This window comes from Lepus europaeus, chromosome 7 (genome assembly GCF_033115175.1).
Source record: "Lepus europaeus isolate LE1 chromosome 7, mLepTim1.pri, whole genome shotgun sequence".
NCBI lineage: Eukaryota > Metazoa > Chordata > Mammalia > Lagomorpha > Leporidae > Lepus > Lepus europaeus.
The window spans coordinates 39,514,059-39,536,946 of record NC_084833.1 but is presented as its reverse complement, the minus strand read 5'-3'; positions in this window follow the sequence as shown (position 1 = coordinate 39,536,946).

The window sequence follows — 22,888 nt, the reverse complement described above, 5'->3', positions numbered from 1 at the left end:
TATTTAAGTTCTTGTTTTGGCTATGCTATTACAGAAAAATGTTAGCCATCTCTTTTATAAGGTCTAAAGATTAAATTGTGCATCCTACAGATTCCTTCATAATAGAATTAGTTTCCTACCTTGAAAAGAATAGAGAAATGAAAGAACAAGTTGGGCTTAGAATAGAGAAATGAGGGAGCAAGTCCTAGATCGCTTGCTGACAATAGCAATATCACATGAATACTTAGCAAACCGTTTCAACCACTAGATAACAACTTAAGAAAACATTTACCAGAAGGTCCAATGCCTTCTATAAATTTTAAGAATCATGTATTTGAAAACACCTCTTAAACATCTAACATGGTGTAGTTTGTTTAGCCAGTAAACTTAAGCACAACCATCTAAAATGTTTTTAGTTTCTTTCTACCAACACGTTTAAAACATATGATACACAGATTCAGGTCACTCAAATTAAAATGTATCTTTGATTGATTTTAGCAGCTTAAATTTATGGACAATCTTATCTATAAGCCATTTAAAATAAAACTCTTAATAAAATTTCCCCATGTGGACATACAATATGTACACACATATAATATAGCATAATAGACCAATATAGCAATTTTAATAATAGCTTTTAAAATCTTTAACTCTTTTTGTAGATTGCCAATTGATTTGAATTGCTTTTTCTTTTTAGTAACCTCAGTTAACCATACTTTCTCTCAGTTGGTACTGTTAATACATTATTGGCTTCATCTGTTTACAGAGCCATCCCAAAGTACTGAATACAATAAAAGTGGCTGGAAAAAGTCCATAGGAACCTATAGGAGGACAGCTAAACACAGAACCAACAACGCTTTAGTTTTATGAGCAGCAGATCATATATAACTGTGGATGACAAAAGACTTTAAGTCGCCATGTTTAAAATTATAAACTTATCAACCAACAAGAGGCACTTGCTTACTTCACAGTATTTTTGAAAGCACCTGTAGGATTTTACAAGTATTTAACCCTTTAGGCCTCTGGGGCTTTCTCATTAAGATAACTATCATGTCTAGTAACACAAGATCATTAGACTTTTTAATTCTCAAACATTTGTATTAATAGCATTTTCCATTATAGAAACTTAAAGTCTGGTACCACATCACATCTTGACAGTCAGTCTAATATAATCCAAATAGACTGATTAGTTGGTGTCTCTATAAGATGAGAGACATAGGTCCTTCGATTTTTTCAGTTGGGCCCAAACTGGAAAAACCAAAGTCCAGGATTTACTGGAAATTTTAGAGACCAGATTGTTTGAAACTTTGATTTTTTGAATGCCTGTCAAGAATGCCAAGAAGGCTCAAAATCCAAAATATCTGGTTGAAATAAGATTTCTTAAAATCATGACATAACATAGACCAAATTTGATCATTGTTACAAGGTGATTATTCAAATTTTTGAAGATAAGCACATATTTAAATAACCCATAGCTCTTAATAAAAATTCAGCTGTTTTTGAACAATTAGAATTTAACAGACATCAAGAGAACATAATAGATTACTTTAACACATTGCTTTAACAGAGCATCCGAGTTTAATTCTATGTCAAAGAGAAATTGAGCTTCCCGTGATCTTTTGCTGTGAGGTTTCCTTCCTTTACCTTCTTTCATATTGGTGACCATGTTTCTGTGTTTCTGTATGTAACACATCTTTAAGCATCTTTTGCAGGGCAGGATGAGTGGCAACAAATTCTTTCAGTTTCTGTTTGCTATGAAAAGTTTTAATTTCACCTTCATTCACAAATGAGAGCTTTGCAGGATATAGTATTCTGGGCTGGCAGTTTTTCTCTCTTAGTACCTGGGCTATGTCTCGCCATTCCCTTCTAGCTTGTAGGGTTTCTGATGAGAAGTCTGCTGTGAGTCTAATTGGAGATCCTCTAAGAGTAATCTGACGTTTCTCTCTTGCACATTTTAGGATCTTTTCTTTATGTTTCACTGTGGTGAGATTGATTACAACATGTCGTGGTGAGGATCTCTTTTGGTCATGTTTATTAGGGGTTCTATAAGCTTCCTGTACTAAGATGCCTCTGTCCTTCTCCAAACCTGGGAAAATTTCTGCTAGTATCTCACTGAAAATGCCTTCTAATCCTTTCTCCGTCTCCATGCCTTCAGGAACTCCTAGAACCCGAATGTTGGGTTTTTTAATAGTATCCTGTAGATTCCCGACAATATTTTTTAGATTTCTAATTTCTTCTTCTTTTCTTTGGTTTGCCTGTTTCCTTTCCTGTTCTCTGTCTTCTAAATCTGATACTCTCTATTCTGCATTGCTCATTCTGTTTTTAAGGCTCTCTGATGTGTTTGTCATTTGATCTCTTGAATTCTTCATTTCATTATGATTTCTCGTCACTATCAGAATTTCTTGTTCCACTAGTTGTTTCATTTCATTTTGATTCCTCCTTAATATTTCACTTTCACGAGAGAGATTTTCTATCTTGTCCATTAAGGATTTCTGTAGTTCAAGAATTTGTTTTTGAGAACTTCTTAATGTTCTTATCAATTTTTTGAGATCCGCTTCTTGCATTTCTTCGATCTCATCATCTTCATAATCTTGAATTGGGGTGTCTTTTTCATTTGGGGGCGTCATAGTGTCTTCCTTGTTCTTGTTAGCTTGGTTTTTGCGTTTGTTGTGTGGCATGTTGGAGATATTTGGTTTCTTCACTGTGGTGTTTTTTCTTGTTACACTATGGCTCTATATTAAGTGGACTGTCTGCTTTCAGTGGAGCCTTAGAGGCTTGAGATGAGTGTGGACTGAGAGCTGTGTTTGGTTCCTCAGGGTTGAGGGTGTGTCAAAGATGACATTCCCAGGTTAGGTGTGGTAAATCTCTCTTTCTTTTTTTGATTTAAAAGGGAAGTAATTCCGCACAGCTGAACGTACTTGGAGGTAGTTAGCAGGCAAATGATATACCCACAGGAGCCAGAGATTGGAAGCTCTTTCCCAAGGACCACACAGGGAATCTCTGCTGCCCTCAGTGTGGGCTCCAATTCTCCTGCAGTCTCCCACTGGGTTGTCAAGTTAGATGCTAATCTCCTGTTATTTCACCCCTCCCCCCAGAGTCAGGTTTTTCTGCTAGGCTCAGGGCCGGTGCAGACCTGAGGTCGCCCTGCTTATGACGTATGTCCAAAATGGCGCCTGCTCTGTCTTGCTCGCCTTTGAGAGGTGAGCGGAGAGAGAAAAACTTGTGTCTGTATCGGTCACTTTTTTAATTTTTTTCCTATCTCTCTTCTAGTTAGCCTGGTGAACTTTTCCCCACGGAGTTTCAAGCCTCGTTCCCTCTAGTCTCCTCTTTCCGCTTGCCCGCTGGTTTCTCGGGCTATTGAAGTTCAGCTCACCTCGCGTTCCAGCGCTGGTGTGTTGAGTCTGCCGCTGGTGTCCCGAACTTGGGCTCCCACGCTCTCCACGCAGGTCCACTGTGAATCACTAGTTCCGGATGAGTTTCCTCTGCTGTTTCATCCCCTACTCTTCCTTGACCCTGCAGTATCTCCACTTATATTAAACTTTCTCTCCCCCTGGACTAATAGTGTGCTCCCTGCCTGTTCTGCCATCTTGCTGCTCCAGACCAAACCAAAGGGAAAGAAAGTTTTAAAGTGAGAATATAATTTTCCTCATGGGCATTGTCTACCTTAGAAAAACTACTACAGAACATGCCTGTGACTATAGACTTGTAGTTCAGGCCACCGAAGATTAGAGATGGGACTTGGGCACTCCCTTGACTTGCATCCTCTGGTCTGCTTTAACACAAACCAGGAGGAAAAGAAAGCTAGGCATCAGAAGCAATGGGTGGCAGGCCTATTAATGGCTGATCTGTACAGTGATCTGCCCTCAAGCAGACCCAACAGGCCAGTCCACTGCAGTGGCTTTCAATGTGGTAAGCCTGGGCTTCAGCAGAAGTCAGCTTGTGAAGAGCCCTGGCAGCTCTGCCAAGAGTTGGATCACTGGAAATGGACCTGCCCTGGAGTCGAAGGATGCCCAGGTCAGAGCCACAGATCTTATTGGCTCTAAGCTGAAAAGCCCTTCACTCAGCCCAACTTCCAAAGTGACCACTGCAGCTGAGGGGATGGTCAAGTAGGGTCAGCAACATTGCAGGCAGAACTGTAAATTTCTTGTTAGAGATGCCCCTTGCCTTTACCTGGCCAGCTCTCCTCCCAGGCCAGCCAAGTAATGAAAGTCAACAGAGTGCCTTCCCCTAGGAGGTTCACACCTCCCTTAGGATATACCCCATGGGAAGAGATAGACAGGTCTGGGCCTCTGAATTTATAAGGCCTAAAGCCCAACAGATTATTATCAAGCCCCTTCTATCAGGTTCTATTTGCCTTTCAATCAGAAAACTTAATTGTAGCTTAGACAGCACCTTTCTTAGCTCCTCTAATAATGACTCTGTCCTTTGTTCTAGGCCCTGTCTAGCGTACTTGGGCCTCATTCCTTTGTAATCATAACCTCTACTCTACCACCAATGGCTCTACTCCCAACCTGTGTGTACTGATGGTCCTCTTCCCCACTTAATGCTGTATAATTGTTCAAACCTGGTAAATGCCACTCTTAGGATCATTGGTTACTATCCTCACCCTTTCTTTTATGACCTTGTCTAAATATGATCAGAGTTGGTAAACTTGGAAGGCCTCCATAGCCTTGGCAACTCATGACGACAGCCTAGGATGGTTACTGGCACCATAAACTAGAGTGTCAATTTGTTGGGTCAACAACAGGAGCCACTGTGCAGTTGCTCCTCATGCGGGATCTCTGTCCTTAATGTACTGTACATTTTGATTTAATGCTATAACTAGTACTCAAACAGTATGCTTCACTTTGTGTTTCTATGTGGGTGCAAACTGTTGAAATCTTTATACTAAATTGATCTTTTGTATATAAAGAGAATTGAAAATGAATCTTGATGCAAATGGAAGGGGAGAGGGAGCAGGAGAGGGGAGGGTTGCGGGTGGGAGGGAAGTTATGGGAGGGGGAAGCCATTGTAATCGATAAGCTGTACACTGGAAATTTCTATTCATTAAATAAAAGTTAAAAAAAAATTCATTTATTTGAAAGGCAATAGGCAGGGCTAGAGTAAGCCAAATCCAGGAGCCAGGAACTCTATCCAGGTCTCTCAAGTGGTCCAGGTACTTGGCCAGCCTCTGCTGTCTTCCAAAGGTACATTGCCAGGAAGATGATTCAAAATGATGTTCTCTTAAAAAATATTCTGAAACATATAAGCCAATACGTTACATATCCCAGATGAAAAAAATTATTTAGCAATAATCATGAATATAAAAAAGAATTTTTAAAAAATCTTGCAACTTGCAGCTACAATTACAGTTTCTTAAGAGAATATGGGCCATTCTAAAATTGTAAGAGTAGGTGACCCATCTAAAAATTAATATCTCTAAATGACAATATATCATAAGAAAACCCAAATCAATACTTACTGTGAAACATTAGTTTACAAAATTTAGAATTCATGACATCAAGATTAAAGAAATGTTTATCATTTTAAGATGTTCATTTATTTATTTGTTTATTTATTTAACAGAGTGAGAGAAAGGAGAGAGAGAGAGAGAATCTGCAGTCTCACTCCCCAAATGGCCACAATGGCCAGGCTTGCACAAGTCAGCAGCCAGGAAGATGGATTAAAAACAGGGCAGGCAGATCTCAAACAGGGATGCTGATAGAGGACGCTGGTGTCACAAGCTGCAGCTTAATCCACTGTACCTCAATGATGGTCCCAAGGAAATGTTTCTTGAACTTAAATGACAAGTACTAATCATAAAACTGATGCAAAGATTAATTTTATTACAATAAAATTCAGAACTATTATTCATGAAGTATCATAAATAAGCTGAATTGAAACACGAAGTGGGCAAAATATTCTCATGTCAAGGAATAAGTATTTGCATTTAATGAGCACCTGTAAATCAATAACAAAAAGTGAAAAACACAATAAGAAACTGAAGATATTACATAAATGAAGGTTTCAAAAGAAGAAAAACAACAGTGGTGAACAAACTGGGAAATCTCACTGGCAAATTTAATCTGTTATTCAAGAGCAGTTGTAAATGATGACATTGAATCATAGTTATATTTCTCCACTTTTGAAGAGACAGTATACAACCAGTGTAGAAAAAAAAATAAACTATAAAGTTCAATGTGCACATAGCCTTTGTTCCAGTCATTTTTCTTTTATAATAACAGTGAGCTCTCTGTATAAGTTCCTCAGCTGTGCATCTCATCATTTATACATCAAAAACACTTTGAAAAAAAGATGCATTTATACTACACGTGCACAGATTTCTTTTTCGCATTATTCTCTAAGTAATAAAGTATAACTGTTTGCATAAGCTTTGTCCTATATTGGGTACCATTAGTATTCTAGAGATAATTTAGAGTATATGAAATAATGTCAATAGGTTCCATGCAAACACTACACCATTTTACATAAAGGGCATAAGCATTTGCAGATTTTTGGTATTTATAGAGGTTGTGAAACCAGTCTCCCAAAGATACTGAGGAATAACTGCATAATTGAGAGCTAGGCTGGCAAAAATTTTAAACATCAACCTTAAGTGCTTACTGCGGCTAGCTTGACCAAGATATTCTTCCTCTAAAGGTAAAATGTATATCAAATTTCAAAAACTTAGTGTGAACGATCTAATAATCAATATATCATTAGTAACTTTGTGGGTTTTTTAAAGATTTATTTATTTATTTGAAAGTCAGAGTTTACACAGAGAGAGGAGAGGCACAGAGAGAGAGAGAGAGAGGTCTACCATCTGCTGGTTCACTCCCCAATTGGCTGCAATGCCCGAAGCTGCACCAGTCCGAAGCCAGGAGCCAGGAGCTTCTGGGTCTCCAATGCGGGTGCAAGGGCCCAACGACTTGGGCCATCTTCTACTGTTTTTTCAGCCATAGCAGAAAGCCGGATCGAAAATAGAGCAGCCGGGACTTGAACCAGCGCCCATATGGGATGCTGGCACTGCAGTCAGTGGCTTTACCTGCTATGCCACAGTGCTGGCCCCATTGTGTTTTAATATTTTCAAAGAAAAATTACATCCGATGCATTAAAATGGAAATAAGGACTCTATCCAGGATTGTATTATGTAGTCAAATATTTGTTAAACATATGCATACAAAATTGAGAGTAATAAGGATGAGCACTTGTATGAACCAATAAGCCGCCACCTGGGATATTTGCATCTCATGTTAAAATGCTGGAGTTTGAGACATGATTCTGCTCTCATTTCCTGTTTCTTGATAATGTGCACCCTGGAAGGCAGCAGGTGATGGCTCAAGTCATTGGATCCCTTCCACCCATGCAGATAACTCAAAGTGACTTCTCGGCTCCTGATTTTATCCTGTCACCTATCTAGCTATTGCAGGTATTTAGAAATTAAACCAAGGGGCAGGGGATCTCTTTCTTTCTCTCTTCTTCCCTCACTGTGTGTATCTCTCATCTGCCTCTATGCCTTTCAAATAAAATATATAAATACCAAATTTAGAAATTTGAGAATGACAAATGTATAATTTAGGACAATGTTTACTTTGTTATACAAGTGAAAATAAATTCAAAGCCATCTTCAGTAAGTTTGACACTGTTCTGATTTTTTTAGTTCTTGGAAGAAGTTTCTGATTTGTTTTATTATTGTATTTCATATTTGCACATGTAAATATATTAGAAAATACTACACAAAATATTAAATAATTATTTTAATACAAATGCAAAGGCATACCTACTGGCATGAATGTTCTCCATGCATTGAAATGTAATGAACACTCACTCTGTATGCATGGAAAATTCTTTTAAAAAATAAAACAATATGATTAAAAACCCACATGGATGAATCTATTTCGAAAAATTCTAAATATGAAAGTTTTGTATTTTTAAAAAATTTTTGCTTCTTTTATGCCTGTAGTAAAATTAAGTTTGTTGTGATTTAATAAATAGACATTAATGATGAAAGTTTGTGTTTTAATAAGATATTTTGGAATAATATTGGATACAAGGGGTGAATTTAGAAACCAAGTATGTTGGGGCTGGCGTTGTGGTGTAGCAGGTAAAGCTGCTGCCTGCTATGCCAGCATTTCATATGGGCGCTTGTTTGCGTTCTAGCTGCTCTATTTTCAATTTGGCTTCCTGCCAATAGTCTGGAAAAAGCTGCAGAAAATGGCCCAAGTGTTTGGGCCCCTGCAATTCATGTGGGAGACTTGGATGAAGCTCCCAGCTCCTGGTTTCAGACTGACTCAGCCTTGGCTGTTGTGGACATCTTGGGAGTGAACCAGCAGGTGGAAGACATCCCTGTCTTTCCTTCTTTCTCTGTAATTGTAACATTCAAATCATTAAATAAATCTTTAAAAAAATACAAGTTTTTCATAAAAGATCCATGTATTTTGACCTAAAAGGAAAAAATATTTCTGTGACAGGAATCAGTCTCAGATGATGTCAAGTGGGAGAAGAGAAGAAATTGGAGGTTGACAGAGAGAAAACTAATGTTCACATTACAGAAGAATGTTCAAACAGAGGAAAGCTGTACTACATTGACTTGGTGGTTTGCCTTATAAGGCAGAGAAATTTACACTAGAAAAGAATTGGTACCTAATTGTACTCATTCATTGCCCACCACAATCTCATACATAAGTATTCACAGATCTGTTGTTTGAAACTCCAGTCCTTGTCAAACAATTCTTTTAAAATTTTATTCAAAATAAAATCAACTGCTGAAAAACAGCTTGAAAATTAGCCTTCATAGGTATTTCTAAACACTATTGTTTTGGGGTCTAAAGCAATAATAAATTATAAAATAATATAAATAATATATTATGAATTCAAGAGGAGAATGACCACATTTTAACCATGAGAAATATGATATTAATACTTCAAAAGCATTTTGAAGATGAATGCTATGGTACTAAACCAAATTATCAATTCCTACATAATTAATAGATAACAATATTTTAATGAATAATACTTTTTTGTTTGCATTAGAATGAGTCTGTCAAAGGTTTCTCAGTGTGCAGTTTATAACTAAATTATTGTTTGCAATTTTAAGATTCTTTTAATAATTTACTGATTTCTTTAAATCTTACATATGAATATATACAGAAAGAAGCTCAATGACAATCAGCTTGGAACAAATATACAAGTGTGTTTAAAAGCTAGACAATGAGGGGCCAGCTCTGTGGGTAAAGTGGGTTAAAGCCATGACCTGAAGCACTGGCATCCCACATGGGTGCCGGTTCTAGTCCCAGCTGCTCCTATGGCCTGGGAAAGAAGTAGAAGATGGCCAAAGTCCCTTGGGCCCCTGCACCCCTGTGGGAGACCCAGAGGAAGCTCCTGACTCCTGGCTTCGGATGGGTGCAGCTCTGGTCATTGTGGCCATCTAGGGAGTGAACCGGTGGATGGAAGACCTTTCTCCCTGTTTCTACCTCTGTAACTCTGTCTTTCAAATAAATAAAATAAAAGTTAAAAAAAAAGCTGGATAGTGAGTTCAACCTTCAGGAAAATCATTTTAGGCAATTAAAATTTGTGGACTAATGCAAAGTGAGTTTTCTTTTTGGAAGAAATTAGGGTGTAGTAATATTAATTGTCACCTAACAACTAATACAAAGTGCTAAGAAAATGTAACTGAAATTTGTGCATTTCTATACATTGCATCAACACAGACTAAATTTATCATAAAACAGGAGTATTGGATCAATTAAGCAATTTTCTTAGTGTAAACACAGTGATCCCACTAGCGTTCACTTCCTTTCTCATCAGCCACAGTAAATCCCAGGAATGGAAATTCTGAGGTAGTCAACAGGAATAAAAAATTTTCTCATCATCACTAATCATCAGGGAAACGCAAATTAAATGCAGAATGAGATGTTATCTCATACATGTTAGGTTTTGTTATTAAACATATGGAAGGTAACCCAAAGACTGGAGAATAGGTGACTCTCCTACATCATTTCTGGGAATATGTATTAGTACAGTCATTAGCAACAATAGCCTGCAGGTTCCTCTAAAATCTAAAAATATAGCTAATATAGTATTCATCATTAGCTGTGCTCTCTTATTCACTACAGCATCATTCAAAATAGCCAATTTATTAAATCAATCTATATTTCTATCAATAGATGCATGATTTTTGGGGGGCCAGTGCTGTGGGGTAACAGGTAAAGTCTCTGCCTACGGTTCTGGCATCCCATATGGGTGCCAGTTCGAGACCCAGCTGCTCCACTTCCAATTCAGCTCTCTGTATGGCCTGGGAAAGCAGAAGAAGATGGACCAAGTATTTAGATCCCCTACACCAACGTTGGAGACCCGGAAGAAGCTCCTGCCTCCTGGCTTCAGGACAGCCCAACTTCAGCTGTTGCAGCAATCTGCGGAGTGAGTCAACAGATGAAAGACTTCCTCTCTCTCTCTCTTTCTTCTTCTCTCTCTCTCTCTCCCCCTCTGTGCCTCTGTCTCTCTGTAATTCCTAATTTCAAATAAATAAATAAATCTTAAAAAAAGATGGTTGATTTATTAAAAAAAAAAATCCATATACTATCCAGCCTTTAAAAAAGAAGAAAATTCTGTCATTTGCAACCTCATGGATAAAACTAGAGGACATTATATTGAGTCAAACAAGCTGGGGCAAAAAAGGCAAATATCAAAATTCTCACTTACACAAGGAATGTAAAAAATTACTTATAGTACTAGTGAGCAGTATAGTGGTTTTCAGAACCTAGGACATGGAGGGAGAGAAAGGAGAGTTGGTTGAAGGCTATAAAACACCAAACAGACAAGAAAACTAAGTTTTGAGATCCATTGCAGAGACTATAATCAATAATAATGCAATTTAAAAAACATAGGACAGTAAAATATTTAAAAGTCTACACAAATACGTCATGTCAAATTCCTGTTAAAATTTCAGCATTATTCACTTTAATGTTATTTGAGAGAAACAGAAAAACTGCAGCTCACTGTGGTATCCCATCAGGAACACAGTTTCTGGGTAACTTTCAGTTTCTCAATCTGAACTAAGTGCAATTATATGAATGCTTTATTTTTATACCTGAAATTTACATCAAATATATTCTAGATAGAATATGACGTGTACTATATACGTTTGTACATGGTTTTTATATGGGATTATTTTGAAGATTTGCTTTGATTTATTATTTGAAAGAATTACAAAGAAGAGTGGAGAGAGAGAGAGACAGAGAAATCTTTCATTCACTGGTTCACTCCCTAAATGACCATAACAGCCACGGCAGACCAGGCTGAAGCCATGAGCTAGCAACTACATCCTGATCTCCCACATGGGTGCAGGGACCCAAGCACTTGTGTCATATTCCATTGTTTCTCCCACATTAAGAAGGGAATTGAACCAGAATTGGAACAGCCAGGATTTGAACTGCTGCTCATATGGGATTCTAGTGTTGTAGAACCTCTGAACCACAACATTGGTCTCTACATGTGATTATAACAAGAATTTATTAGGTACATATAATGTTATACTGAACAACGATAAAAACATTATTCACCACATGGTTTTTTCAACATATTTCTCTTTAAAATGTTTTCACTATTAGCAAATGTTTGCAATAGTAACTTTTACACTTAACAGTAAAGACAGAAAAATTGAGTGGATTTTTAAACGTCTTTTAGCTTGCACTGAGTTTCAAACCAATATGCTTTTACACTTAAATATTTTGCTGCTAATTGGAAAAAATTTCCTTACATATAGCAGAAATCTAAAAATAAATTTCAGAAAGGAATAATTTAGACATCCTCACATAGTTGAAATAAAATTTCATTAGAAATATTCATGTAGACAGTATATTGAAAAGTAAAGTTTATATTTGAAAAGATAATAAATAGACATGAATATTTACTTCAAGAATATATATTCTTTCATACTTTATATAAACATTGAATCAGGCAAAATGACATATTAAAATCTCTTAAAAAGATTTATTATTATTTGAGGAGCCCCTATTTTCTATCATGGTCTAACAAATGCTTCAAAAATAAATCTGTGATATCAAATTTTTCTTACCAATTAATGTACCTGTGAGAAAAACTAAGGATCTATAACATAACGCTTATGAGCAATTAAATGTTAAACAAAGCTTATATGTTTGATAGCAGCATAATCTACTTTTTTCACACATGCATTGAATATAATTCTTAAAACATTAATACATACATAGATGTTACCAAGGATGACTTAACAAAACATCATGGTTCAATGACAATGAATGTTTATTTAACTGGAGGGTACTTGAGTTCTGTTCTAAATTTTGCTATTTATCATCCACAAATTTTGTGTCCAATAATAAAGACAGCTGAAAATACTGGAAGAAAATGTTTCAATTAAGATGGGGAGGTGAATAATCATCCTGTTTTACATAATTGTAATTTATTACAAAATGGCAAGGGAAGAAGACTTGTCTAACAAACTCCTTTTAAAAATAGCTTAGGAGTTCAGGGATATACAAGATGGCTGAAAAGGGGGATGTCACACTGACTCCAGCCACAGATACTAGAGAAACAAGAGGATACCATGTTCCCAGGAGACTAACTGAAAGAAAATCTCGGTGCAAAATCAAAACAGAACAGAGACTCCATGATCAGTGAAGAGAGCGAACAAACATGTGACTGCTAGCCAAGTGCCACCAGTGATTCCTGCATATTCATAACTGGCAGCTGATAAGGAATTGCCATCTTCCCAGGCAAGGTGAGAGGAGTCAATGACACTGGTGGCTTTGACTGAGGGAGAACCCCCACAGTTCTCACTGGCTCTCTGATTCCAGGATGGGGAACAGACAAGGAGCTGCCAGGTACTTTACACTGTGAAAGGAAACCACATTGCTTCTCTCTTGTCTCCTCACCAAAGCCAAAGTTCAGTTTGCTGAGGTAAAGCTGCAGCTGGATTCTGTCATGTTACCAAGGGTAGGACGCTCAATGGCAGGAGAATAGACTCCCTCAAGCCTATGGTGATGAATATTCTGGATGTAGGCTATGGAGATGGGAACACTTGGTGCCTGGGTTTGTGCACCCATGCAGTCAGACTGTGGTAACATAGAGGTCCCTGAACATGGGAAAGATCTCACAGAGTTCACCTGAGACATACCACGATGTTGGTCAGTGTTCTATATGGTACACAAGCCTGGGTGGTTGGGGTACACAGTTAACATAAGCTCACTCTGGAGTGTGAATCATCTGGTTCATCTTGGCACAGAGAAGAGCTTGGATTGTAAACACACTAGTCAGCTCCACCATCCCCTCCCCTACTGACTAGCTAGAGGTGCTACACCATGCCCAACTTGGTGTCAGTCTGGACTCTTTTTCCATCCAGATGGTGTCTAGAGCACCATGGCTTCACCAAGCACACATCCCTGGAACTCCCACACAAGTCTAAGACATGCCACTAACCCAGAGAGGTCTTTTTCAAGAATAATACCATCAATCAAAATAGAAAATTCCATCCCATAGAGGAGATAACAACTAGTGATGCCCAAAATGCATAAAAATCAATGAAGCATCAAAAAGAAAAAAATAAACAAGGAAGTCAATATTACTCTTCAAAAGGAACAGAATAACCCATTAATATTGGCCTGTCAAGGACAGATTAATGAAAAGCCTGAAAAGGAACCCAAAAGAATGGTAATAAAGTTACTCAAGAATGCAACATGGATAAGAAATTGTACAGAGATAGATATTTCATAAAAATCAGACACAAATGTTAGAATGAAGTATTCAGTAAAGTCAAATAAAAATACAGTAGTAAGATTTAATAGCATACTTGCTGAGGCAGAAGAAATAATATTGTCCGGAAGGTAGATGTTTTGCAATATCTCAGTAAGATAAAATAAGAAGAAAAAAGTTAGAAAGATCAAAAACATTGTTTTTGATCCATGGGATATCATTAAACAACCATATATTCAAATATTGGGAATTACTGAATATATAGAAAAAAGAATTGGTAAGAAAATTTACTCACTGAAATCATATCAGAAAATGTCCCCAACTTGGAGAAATATATGGAAATCCAAATACAGAAAGCACACAGAACTCCAAATATAAATGATCAGAAAATATCCTCATTACAACACATTAGAGTTAAACTTTCAAAAGTAAACTGTAAAGAGAATATATTCAACTATGCAAGAAAGAAACAACAGATCATGTGTAAAATATCTTCCCTCAGATTAACAGCAGATTACTCAACAGAAATCCCACAGACCAGGCCAGAAAACAAAAGACAGATACACTACAAGTCCTACCAAAAAAACAAAAGAGAGAGAGAGAGAGAGAGAAGAAGAAGAAGAAGAAGAAGAAGAAGAAGAAGAAGAAGAAGAAGAAGAAGAAGAAGAGAGAGAAATAAAGAAAGAAAGAGAGAGAGAGCAAACAAAGAGAGGGGGAGAAAGAGAGACAGAGAGAAAGAGAGAGAAAGAAATAAGACAAAAACAAAAACAAAACAAACAATAAACAAAAACAAAAAACCCAAGCAATCCTGGAATACTTTAACCAGTGAAGCTCTCATACATAAATGAAAAGGAAATAAAAACTTTCCAAGAGAAATAAAAATTAAAAGATTTTGCCACCATTTGGCTACCATTACAAATGATACTTAAGGGCATACTCCACAAAGAAATAGGAAAATGCATTCAGCATCATAAAATATTATGAGTACAGGAAACTTCCTAGTAACAGAACAAATGAGATTCAAAACAATGGTAATATTCATGGAGAAATGGCAGAACCAAGAAATAACTCATCAATACTCACCTTGAACATAAATGAACTAAATTTTCCAATTAAAAGATAAAAACTGTTGGAATGTATAAAAGACCCACCTATACTACCAATACTGCCTACAAAAAGCATATCTTACCAACATTCAAAAGACTGAAAATAAAACGATGGACAAAGATATTCCATACAAGTATAAATAAAAAATAAGCAAGAGTAGCTATTCTCATATTAGAAAAAATAGACTTTAAGGCAAAAGCTGTTAAAAGAGACAAGGTTATTATATAATCATTAAGGGATCAATTCATTAAGAATTGATTATAGTAAGAATCAAGAAGTGATTATAGTAAATGTATAAACACCTTTGTCAGGGCATGCAGTTATATAAAACAAATTCAATGGATCTTAAGGAAGATACAAACTCCAATATAACAATAATGCAGGATTTTAACACCACATTTTTATCAAGGGACAGAACATCACACAAAAGATCAGTAACAGATATAAGCTAATATATAGATCAAATGGACCTGATAGATATCTACAGAACATTTCACTATAGCAGCAGAATGCACATTATTTTCATCAGTGTATGCAACAATCTAAATGATAGACCATATTGTAACCCATAAAACAAGTCTCAACAAATTCAAATGGAAAATATATCATGTATGTTGATTATCACAGTAGAATATAGCTAGAAATTAAATATAAAATTAACTGTAGAAATTATACTAACACATAGACACTAAACAGCATATTACTGAATAAACAGTGGGTCATAGATGAAATCAAGACAAAAATTTAAAAAAAATTGAAACAAATGAAAGTGAAAATGAAGCATATCAAAACTTAGGGGACACAACAAAACCAGTATTAAGAGGAAAGTTCATGGTAATAAGTGCCAACAGCATAACATTGGGAAGGAATCAAACAATGATCTGAGACTGTATCTCAAGAAGACAAGAAAAACGTAAGCCAAAGTTGGTAGGAATAAAGAAATAATAAAGATTAGAGAAGAAATAAAAAATACAATAGATCAGAGCAATATAGAACTAGGGTTTTTTTTTTAAATCATCAAAATAGATAAACTATTAAAACATCTCTCTTCTCTCCCCCTCTTCCTGCTACAATAGAGACCTGCAGCCAGCAGGAAGGATGGCACCATTTTTGGATACAGGCAGCTAGTGGCTGACCCAGATCGTATCTGTGCATCCAGCAATTATTGGGGTCACCCTCCACCCAGTTGGTGGGGGCAACCACAGCAATGCAAGAGCAACCAAGGGAAATAGTCTCCATTGTGCCAGCTACATTCTCACGGCAATGGGAGGGGAGAGGGAGCCATCCATATGGAAAGGAAGTGTCACCTGTGGGATTCCCCTTGGCACCCAGCACAATTGTTTAGGGACTGCTGGTGGGTATTTTGCATGCCTGTGAACTAGAAATCTTACCAGAAAGACCCGCATTCCCCACTGACATCAAAACTTGTTGGAAAGACTACACTCAATCCAGCAGGCTGGAACACACAGAGACAGTGGCTCTGGGAATACCTTAGTTTCCTTGTGGATAGGATGGACTAGTGGGGCCGAGTGATCTCACTGGCATTCCTTGACTTTGAGAGCACTGGAAGCTGAGACTGAGAAACACTGTGACTAAATGAGAGGAAACAGGGTGTAGCTGTGTTCTGGGCAATAACAGAGTATTTCTACAAACAGAGCTCCTTGGTTACCTAGAGTGGCTCATAGCAGAGAGAACCATGCTCACAGGAAGGACTCCACAGATCATATGTGTAGTTCATTCAGCGGTGCAAATGAATGTTGAACACATTGGAGACTAACAACTGGGCATTCCTCAGCTTGGAGGAGAAGGAGTGGTTGCGCCAATAGAGGCCTCCCTTCCTCTCCATCCAGTTAGCCAGAGAAGAGCTACCACACCCAACTGGGTGTGGGTACTCACTCCAGGCTGGAGCACTGAACAGCTCCCTGGTCACTTCCACTACAGACCTCTTGGTATTCACTGAAAGTGTAGATGTTCCATTAAGCCACAGAGATATAGTTCAAAGATAAAAACTACTAGATGGAAAAAAAAAAAAAAAAAAACTACAAATGCCTAAATAAAAAAGCAGAAATTCAAGGAACAAGAATAAGGAATACACTACAAGCCCCACAAAGGAACGTTGCAACATTTCAATATTAGAATGTGAAGATGAGGAAATTACAGAATGGAATTCAAAAAGATAATCATAGAATTACTCAAAAGCAATCAGAAACAAATCCATAAACTAAAGAAAGCCATATATGATATGAATGAAAAATTTTCCGATGAAATTGAGATCTTAAAGAGAAATCAAAATGAAATATTATAAATGAAGAATTCAGTAGATCAAATATAAAATCTAGTAGAAAGCCTTAATTACACAGTGAGTGAGACAGAAGAAAGAATATCCAAGCTAGAAGACGGATCTCTGGAAATTTCAGTTAGTCCAAAAACAAGAAGAAGATATTAGAAAACTTAGAAACAGTATTGGAGATATATGGTGTAATATCAAATGACCCAACATATGGGTCTTAGGAGTGTCTGAAGCTGTGGAGAGGAGGGACTAGAAGGCCCACTTAATGAGATAATTACAGAAAGCTTCCCAAATTTGGAGAAAGAAAAGGGCATCCAAGTACAGGAAGTGTTTAAAACTCCTAATAGACATGACCAGAAAAGATCTTCACCACAACACATTGTAGTCTAACTTTACACAGTAAAGCATAAAGAAAAGATTCTAAAATGTACACAAGAGAAACACCCATCTATTTGCTGCCTACAAGAAGCACACCTAACCAACAAAGATACATGTAGACTGAAAGTGAAAGGATGGAAAAAGATATTCCATGTTAACGGGAAGAAAAGGGGGGCAGATGTAGCCACCCTAATATCAGACAAAATAGACTTTATCACAAAAACTGTTAAAAGAAACCAAGCATGACACTATGTAATGATTAAGGAATCAGTAAAACAGGAAGATGTGACTATAGTAATTATATATGCACCCAATTTCAGGGTGTCTGGCTATCTAAAAGAACTATTAACAAATCTAAAAGGAGACATGGACTCCAATACAACAGTAAAGGATGACTTCAAAATCCCACTTTCATCAGTGGAAAAATCAACCAGGCAGAAAATCAACAAAGAAATAACAGAGCTAATTGATTTTATGGACCAAATGGACCTAACTGATATCTACAGAACTTTTCACTATTCAACGCAGACAGCAGACTGAGAAGAAAGTGAATATCACTGCAGCTGGTGGTCCAATGTTTACAGTTCCCCAGGTGGGTAAAATTAAGCACCTTTGGACAACTGTATAAGGACGTTGAGCAAAGTAGATTAAATCAGGTGAAGTTCAGCCTTATAGGCATCAGAGAAGAAGATTCAGTGAGCATTGATGTCATTTTAGCTGATCACTGAAGTCAGGGAAAAATGGAACATAAGGGAGAAAGTTTCTTTTGTTTTGTTTTGTTTTGTTTTGTTTTTTCTTTAGGGAAGAAGACTGAAAAACTATTAGTTTTTCCAAGTTGCTCAGGGAAGAGAGTTAATTATCAAGCTCAAGTATGACAAATAAACATGACTATTGGGGGCCAATGCCATGTCGCAGTAGGTTAATCCTCTGCCTGCAGTGCCAGCATTCCATATGGGCGCCAGTTCTAGTCCCAGCTGCTCCCCTTCTAATCCAGCTCTCTGCTATGGCCTGGGAAAGCAGTAGAAGATGACCCAAGTCCTTGGGCCCCTACACCCAGGTGGGAGACCAGGAAAACCCAGCTCCTGGCTTCAGATCGGCACAGCTCTGGCCATTGCAGCCATCTGGGGAGTGAACCAATGGACAGAAGACCCTTCTCTCTGTGTCTCCCTCTCACTGTCTATAACTCTACCTCTCAAATAAATAAATAAAATCTTTAAAAAATAAATAACCATGACTATCAATACAAAAAATAAGGAACTATCTGGTACTACAGAAGGTGAAAATTGTAGGGGAGAAGATAAGGAATCCTTCCCTTTGTGGCTAAAATCGGCATTCATTGAAACCCCCAGTTATCTAGGTCTTCTTGGCAGCAAGACCCCCATTGTAGGGAGGATCATGATGTCCATTCCAATTACACTGCTTGACTCAGGTAGAGAGTAAGTCTGTTTCTTCCGTGGTTTGGCAATGGTTTGAGGGCTTTCCATGATATAATGTGTTGAAATTTGATCCCTGTTTGAGGTATTAAAAGAGTAAAAGTTAATCTATGACGTCTATAGGTAGAAACTTTTTGGACATGATAAGGGTTAGATAAATTCATCAGAGTGAAGCCACCACAATTGTATCCCAGTGGTTTCATAAACAGAAGCATAGACACAGACATCATACTCCTTGTCTTTTGTCATGTGGTGTCCTCTTTGCACTACCTCAAGACTTTGTCAGCTCTAAGGCCATTATCAGATGAGGCTCATTGATCTTGTATTTTCCAAATCATAAACCATAGTAAATGCCTTTTGTTTATCAAGTTAGCTACCTCAAGTATTTTATTACAGTGGGGAAAAATAGACTAATACATTACCTCTAGGTGATATCCAGTGGTGAATTTAGTTTGGGGAAGCTGGAGGAGGAAATACCAAACATTAAAATTTTCAAACACTTTAAAAACAGAATGATCTTTTTAATTCCATTTCTCCGTGATTAAAAATGTTTATTTATTTGAGAAATCGAGATACAAAGAGAGCTCCCACTCACTACTTTGTTTCCTTAATTCTTATCATGACTGGGGCCGGGCCAACCTGAAGTCAGGAACTAGAGACTTAATCTGGGTTACACAGGTAGCTGACAGGGATTTAGCTACATAAGCCATCCCCTGCTCCATCTTATGTTTTATATTAACAAGATGAGAGAATCAGGAGCCGTAACCAGAATACTAACAGTAATTGTTAGTTGTGACAATTCTCCCAATGTACCACCTCACTTAATCCTATAACTATAGAACATGCATTCTATTATTTCACCCACATTGGAGAGGAGAAACATAAAGACTCCTTTCAAAGGCCAATCCACCAGCAAGCTGCACTGAAGAGATTTAAAGTTAAATAAACCCCAAATTTTGTGTATCTGACAGCTTACCATTACTTTGACAAATTCTTGAGAAGTACCACTTAGGAAGAAAGAATGCTTTTTTCTACTCAAAATTTGAGAGGTGCACAGTCCAAGATCAGGTAAGCCCTATTAATTTGACCATATGCAGATCACATGGCAAGCCTGGAAGCACAGAGAGACAGAAAGTCATCCAAACTGTATGCAGTCTCTCCTTGTAAAGTCCAACCCTAACAATTTAATCCAAGGCCCCACAGTCAAATGGAATTAAATTCCATCCTGATTTCGTTAACATAAGACTTTGATGATAAAGCTCTTAACACAAGGGTCTTTGGAGGACACCCAAACAATGACACGAATCATAATAGCTTGGTCTCATCTACTTATGCACCAGAATTGAAAATAAGGTAGAAATTATATTAATAGAGTTCAAGAAAGTTCATATGTAGGCATTTTTAAAGTTGTGCATTGCTAAAACATAATCTTGAAAAATATTTCTCATAGGCTTAATATGTCAATACATTTAAGAAATTATTTTATTTGGATAAATTTAGTAACATTAGATACAATAGGTCACAGCAATTAATAAAGCAAAAAAAGAGGAAAGCAAGCAAGCAAGATTTTTTAATTACATCTTTATTGTCATTACATTTAAAAGCAGGAAGAGAATCAGAAAGAGAGAGGTTCCTTCTACAAGCTTATTTCTCAAATACCTATAACAGCCAGAGCTAGGCTGGGCTGAGGCTAGGAATCCAGAAGTCAATTTGGTGCTCACGGGTGAGTGGCAAAGAGCAAAATAACTGAGCCATCATCTGCTGCTTCCCAGGATGCCTGTTAGCAGGAAAGTGGATCAGAAATGGAGGAGCTAGGACTTGAACCAGACACTCAGATGTGGAATGTGGACATCCTAAGCAAGTGTCTTAACTTTTGGGCCAATGCCTCATCTATAGTAATATTTGACTGAGAAATAACAATAAAAATGTATAACCCAAGATAGATTGATATTGTCTAAAAAGAATCGTAATGAGGGTGACTAAGGAAATGGAAATGATGGTTGTTCTTGGGATTTGAAGCCTAGCATGGTTATTCCCACCCTATGAGGTATAATCTGTATTTGCGTTTGATGAATTTTCAAATATTTAGCTTATTCACATGGAAAATTTGCTAGAAATGTAATCTATCTGGTTAGTCATAGATCTCATAATTATTTTCTAAATTAAGCAAAAGAACAAATTATAATTTTAAAGAATCATTTGTGCATAACTAATATATAATCAGATATAATATGAAATTCTCTCCACATATTTAAAAAGAAATTAAACCCCAAATAAGTTTAATTAGTAACTCTAAGTTTCACTGAAATCTTTGTATGAAAGACTCTGTCAAATTACAAAGTGCCAATATTAACATTCTGAAAGTGCATGTTTTAAATTTAGTACCCAGTAGTTAGAGGCATAAGATTTAAGATTGGTTGATACCCTGTAACCTGTGCTTTGCTGATGATTAGGTAAAAGAGATAACTCATGGGCAGTATGTCATCTTTTTTGCTGAATTTAATTGCTAGTGACACTAAAGAAAAAAAAAATCAGGAATGCCTTTGTCTTCAGAGAGTCAAAGCAAAGCATTTAATTCATGTGACTCATAACTTTCTTTGACTTAAAACTGAGCATGGGCCAGCGCCGAGGCTCAATAGGTTAATCCTCCGCCTGCGGCCCCAGCACCACGGGTACTAGTCCCGGTCCGGGCACTGGGTTCTGTCCCGGTTGTTCCTCTTCCAGTCCAGCTCTCTGCTGTGGCCCGGGAGTGCAGTGGAGGATGGCCCAAGTGCTTGGGCCCTGCACCACATGGGAGACCAGGAGAAGCACCTGGCTCCTGGCTTCAGATCAGCGTGGTGCGCTGGCCGCAGCGTGCCTGCCACAGGGCCGTTGAGGGGTGAACCAACAGAAAAAGTAAGTCCTTTCTCTCTGTCTCTCTCTCTCACTGTCCACTCAGCTTGTCAAAAAAAAAAAAAAAAAAAAACCTGAGCATGAACAAGTGAATAAGCTGACTCTTCTTGGTCATTTAGAATCACTGCACTCCTCCACAGCCCACACTCTCAATGGAATTTAATTCAAACATAATGGTTGTTTAAATGGAGACAAAGCCCTTCCCGGGCCACAGCAGAGAACTGGACTGGAAGAGGAGCAACCAGGACTAGTACCCGGCCTCCCACTGGGACTAGAACCCAGGGTGCTGGCGCAGCAGGCAGAAGATTAGCCAGATTTAAAAAAAAAAAAAAAATTTTTTTTGAAAGCCTACAATGTTCCATCTCATGTGTTGTATAATGAAACTCACATGGATATGTCTTTGAAAGAAATGACTTTTTGTGTAACCGAGTAAGGACAGGAGGATTAGCTGCATAATAAACTGTAAGTGGTCCATGCTTTATATGTATCCCAGATTTTTATTGTACAAAATCTTTTGTATATACAAGGTTAATGTCATTTTCGAACAAATCTAAATATCAGTACTTGATTTATCTTTTTACCTGGAAAACTGGATATGTACAAGAAGTAGTCCCTCACAGTGTTTTAAAGATTCTGAGTTTGAATGACCAGTTTCGTAATGTAGGCGAGGATACAAAAGCTCTCATCACTTTTTTTAAATTTATACAATGAAGGCAAACAAGTAACTCAAATTGTAAAATTAGTATGTGTATTAAATCAGTCAATATATAAATAGTGCTTAAAGGTGGATATGTACATTAAAATGCTCAGTGAAGGTTATCTGTTGTTAGCAATGAGATGAGATTGGGTTATTTTTCACCTATGCAAAGGTAGGTTTTTGGGGGAAGTTGTGAATCTGTTAGCTATACTTCATTTGAAAGGAATGTATAAAAATACAGATACATGGACACACAGTAAATAACTCAATAAACATGATAATTCTTATGTTAAAAGGCATTGAATGTTAGGCAATAGTTTGCAAACATTAAAAAGAGATAAAATTGTATCATCTAAACCTTAAACAGGCTGTATCCTAGCAAATCAGGATGGCACAATAACAGTT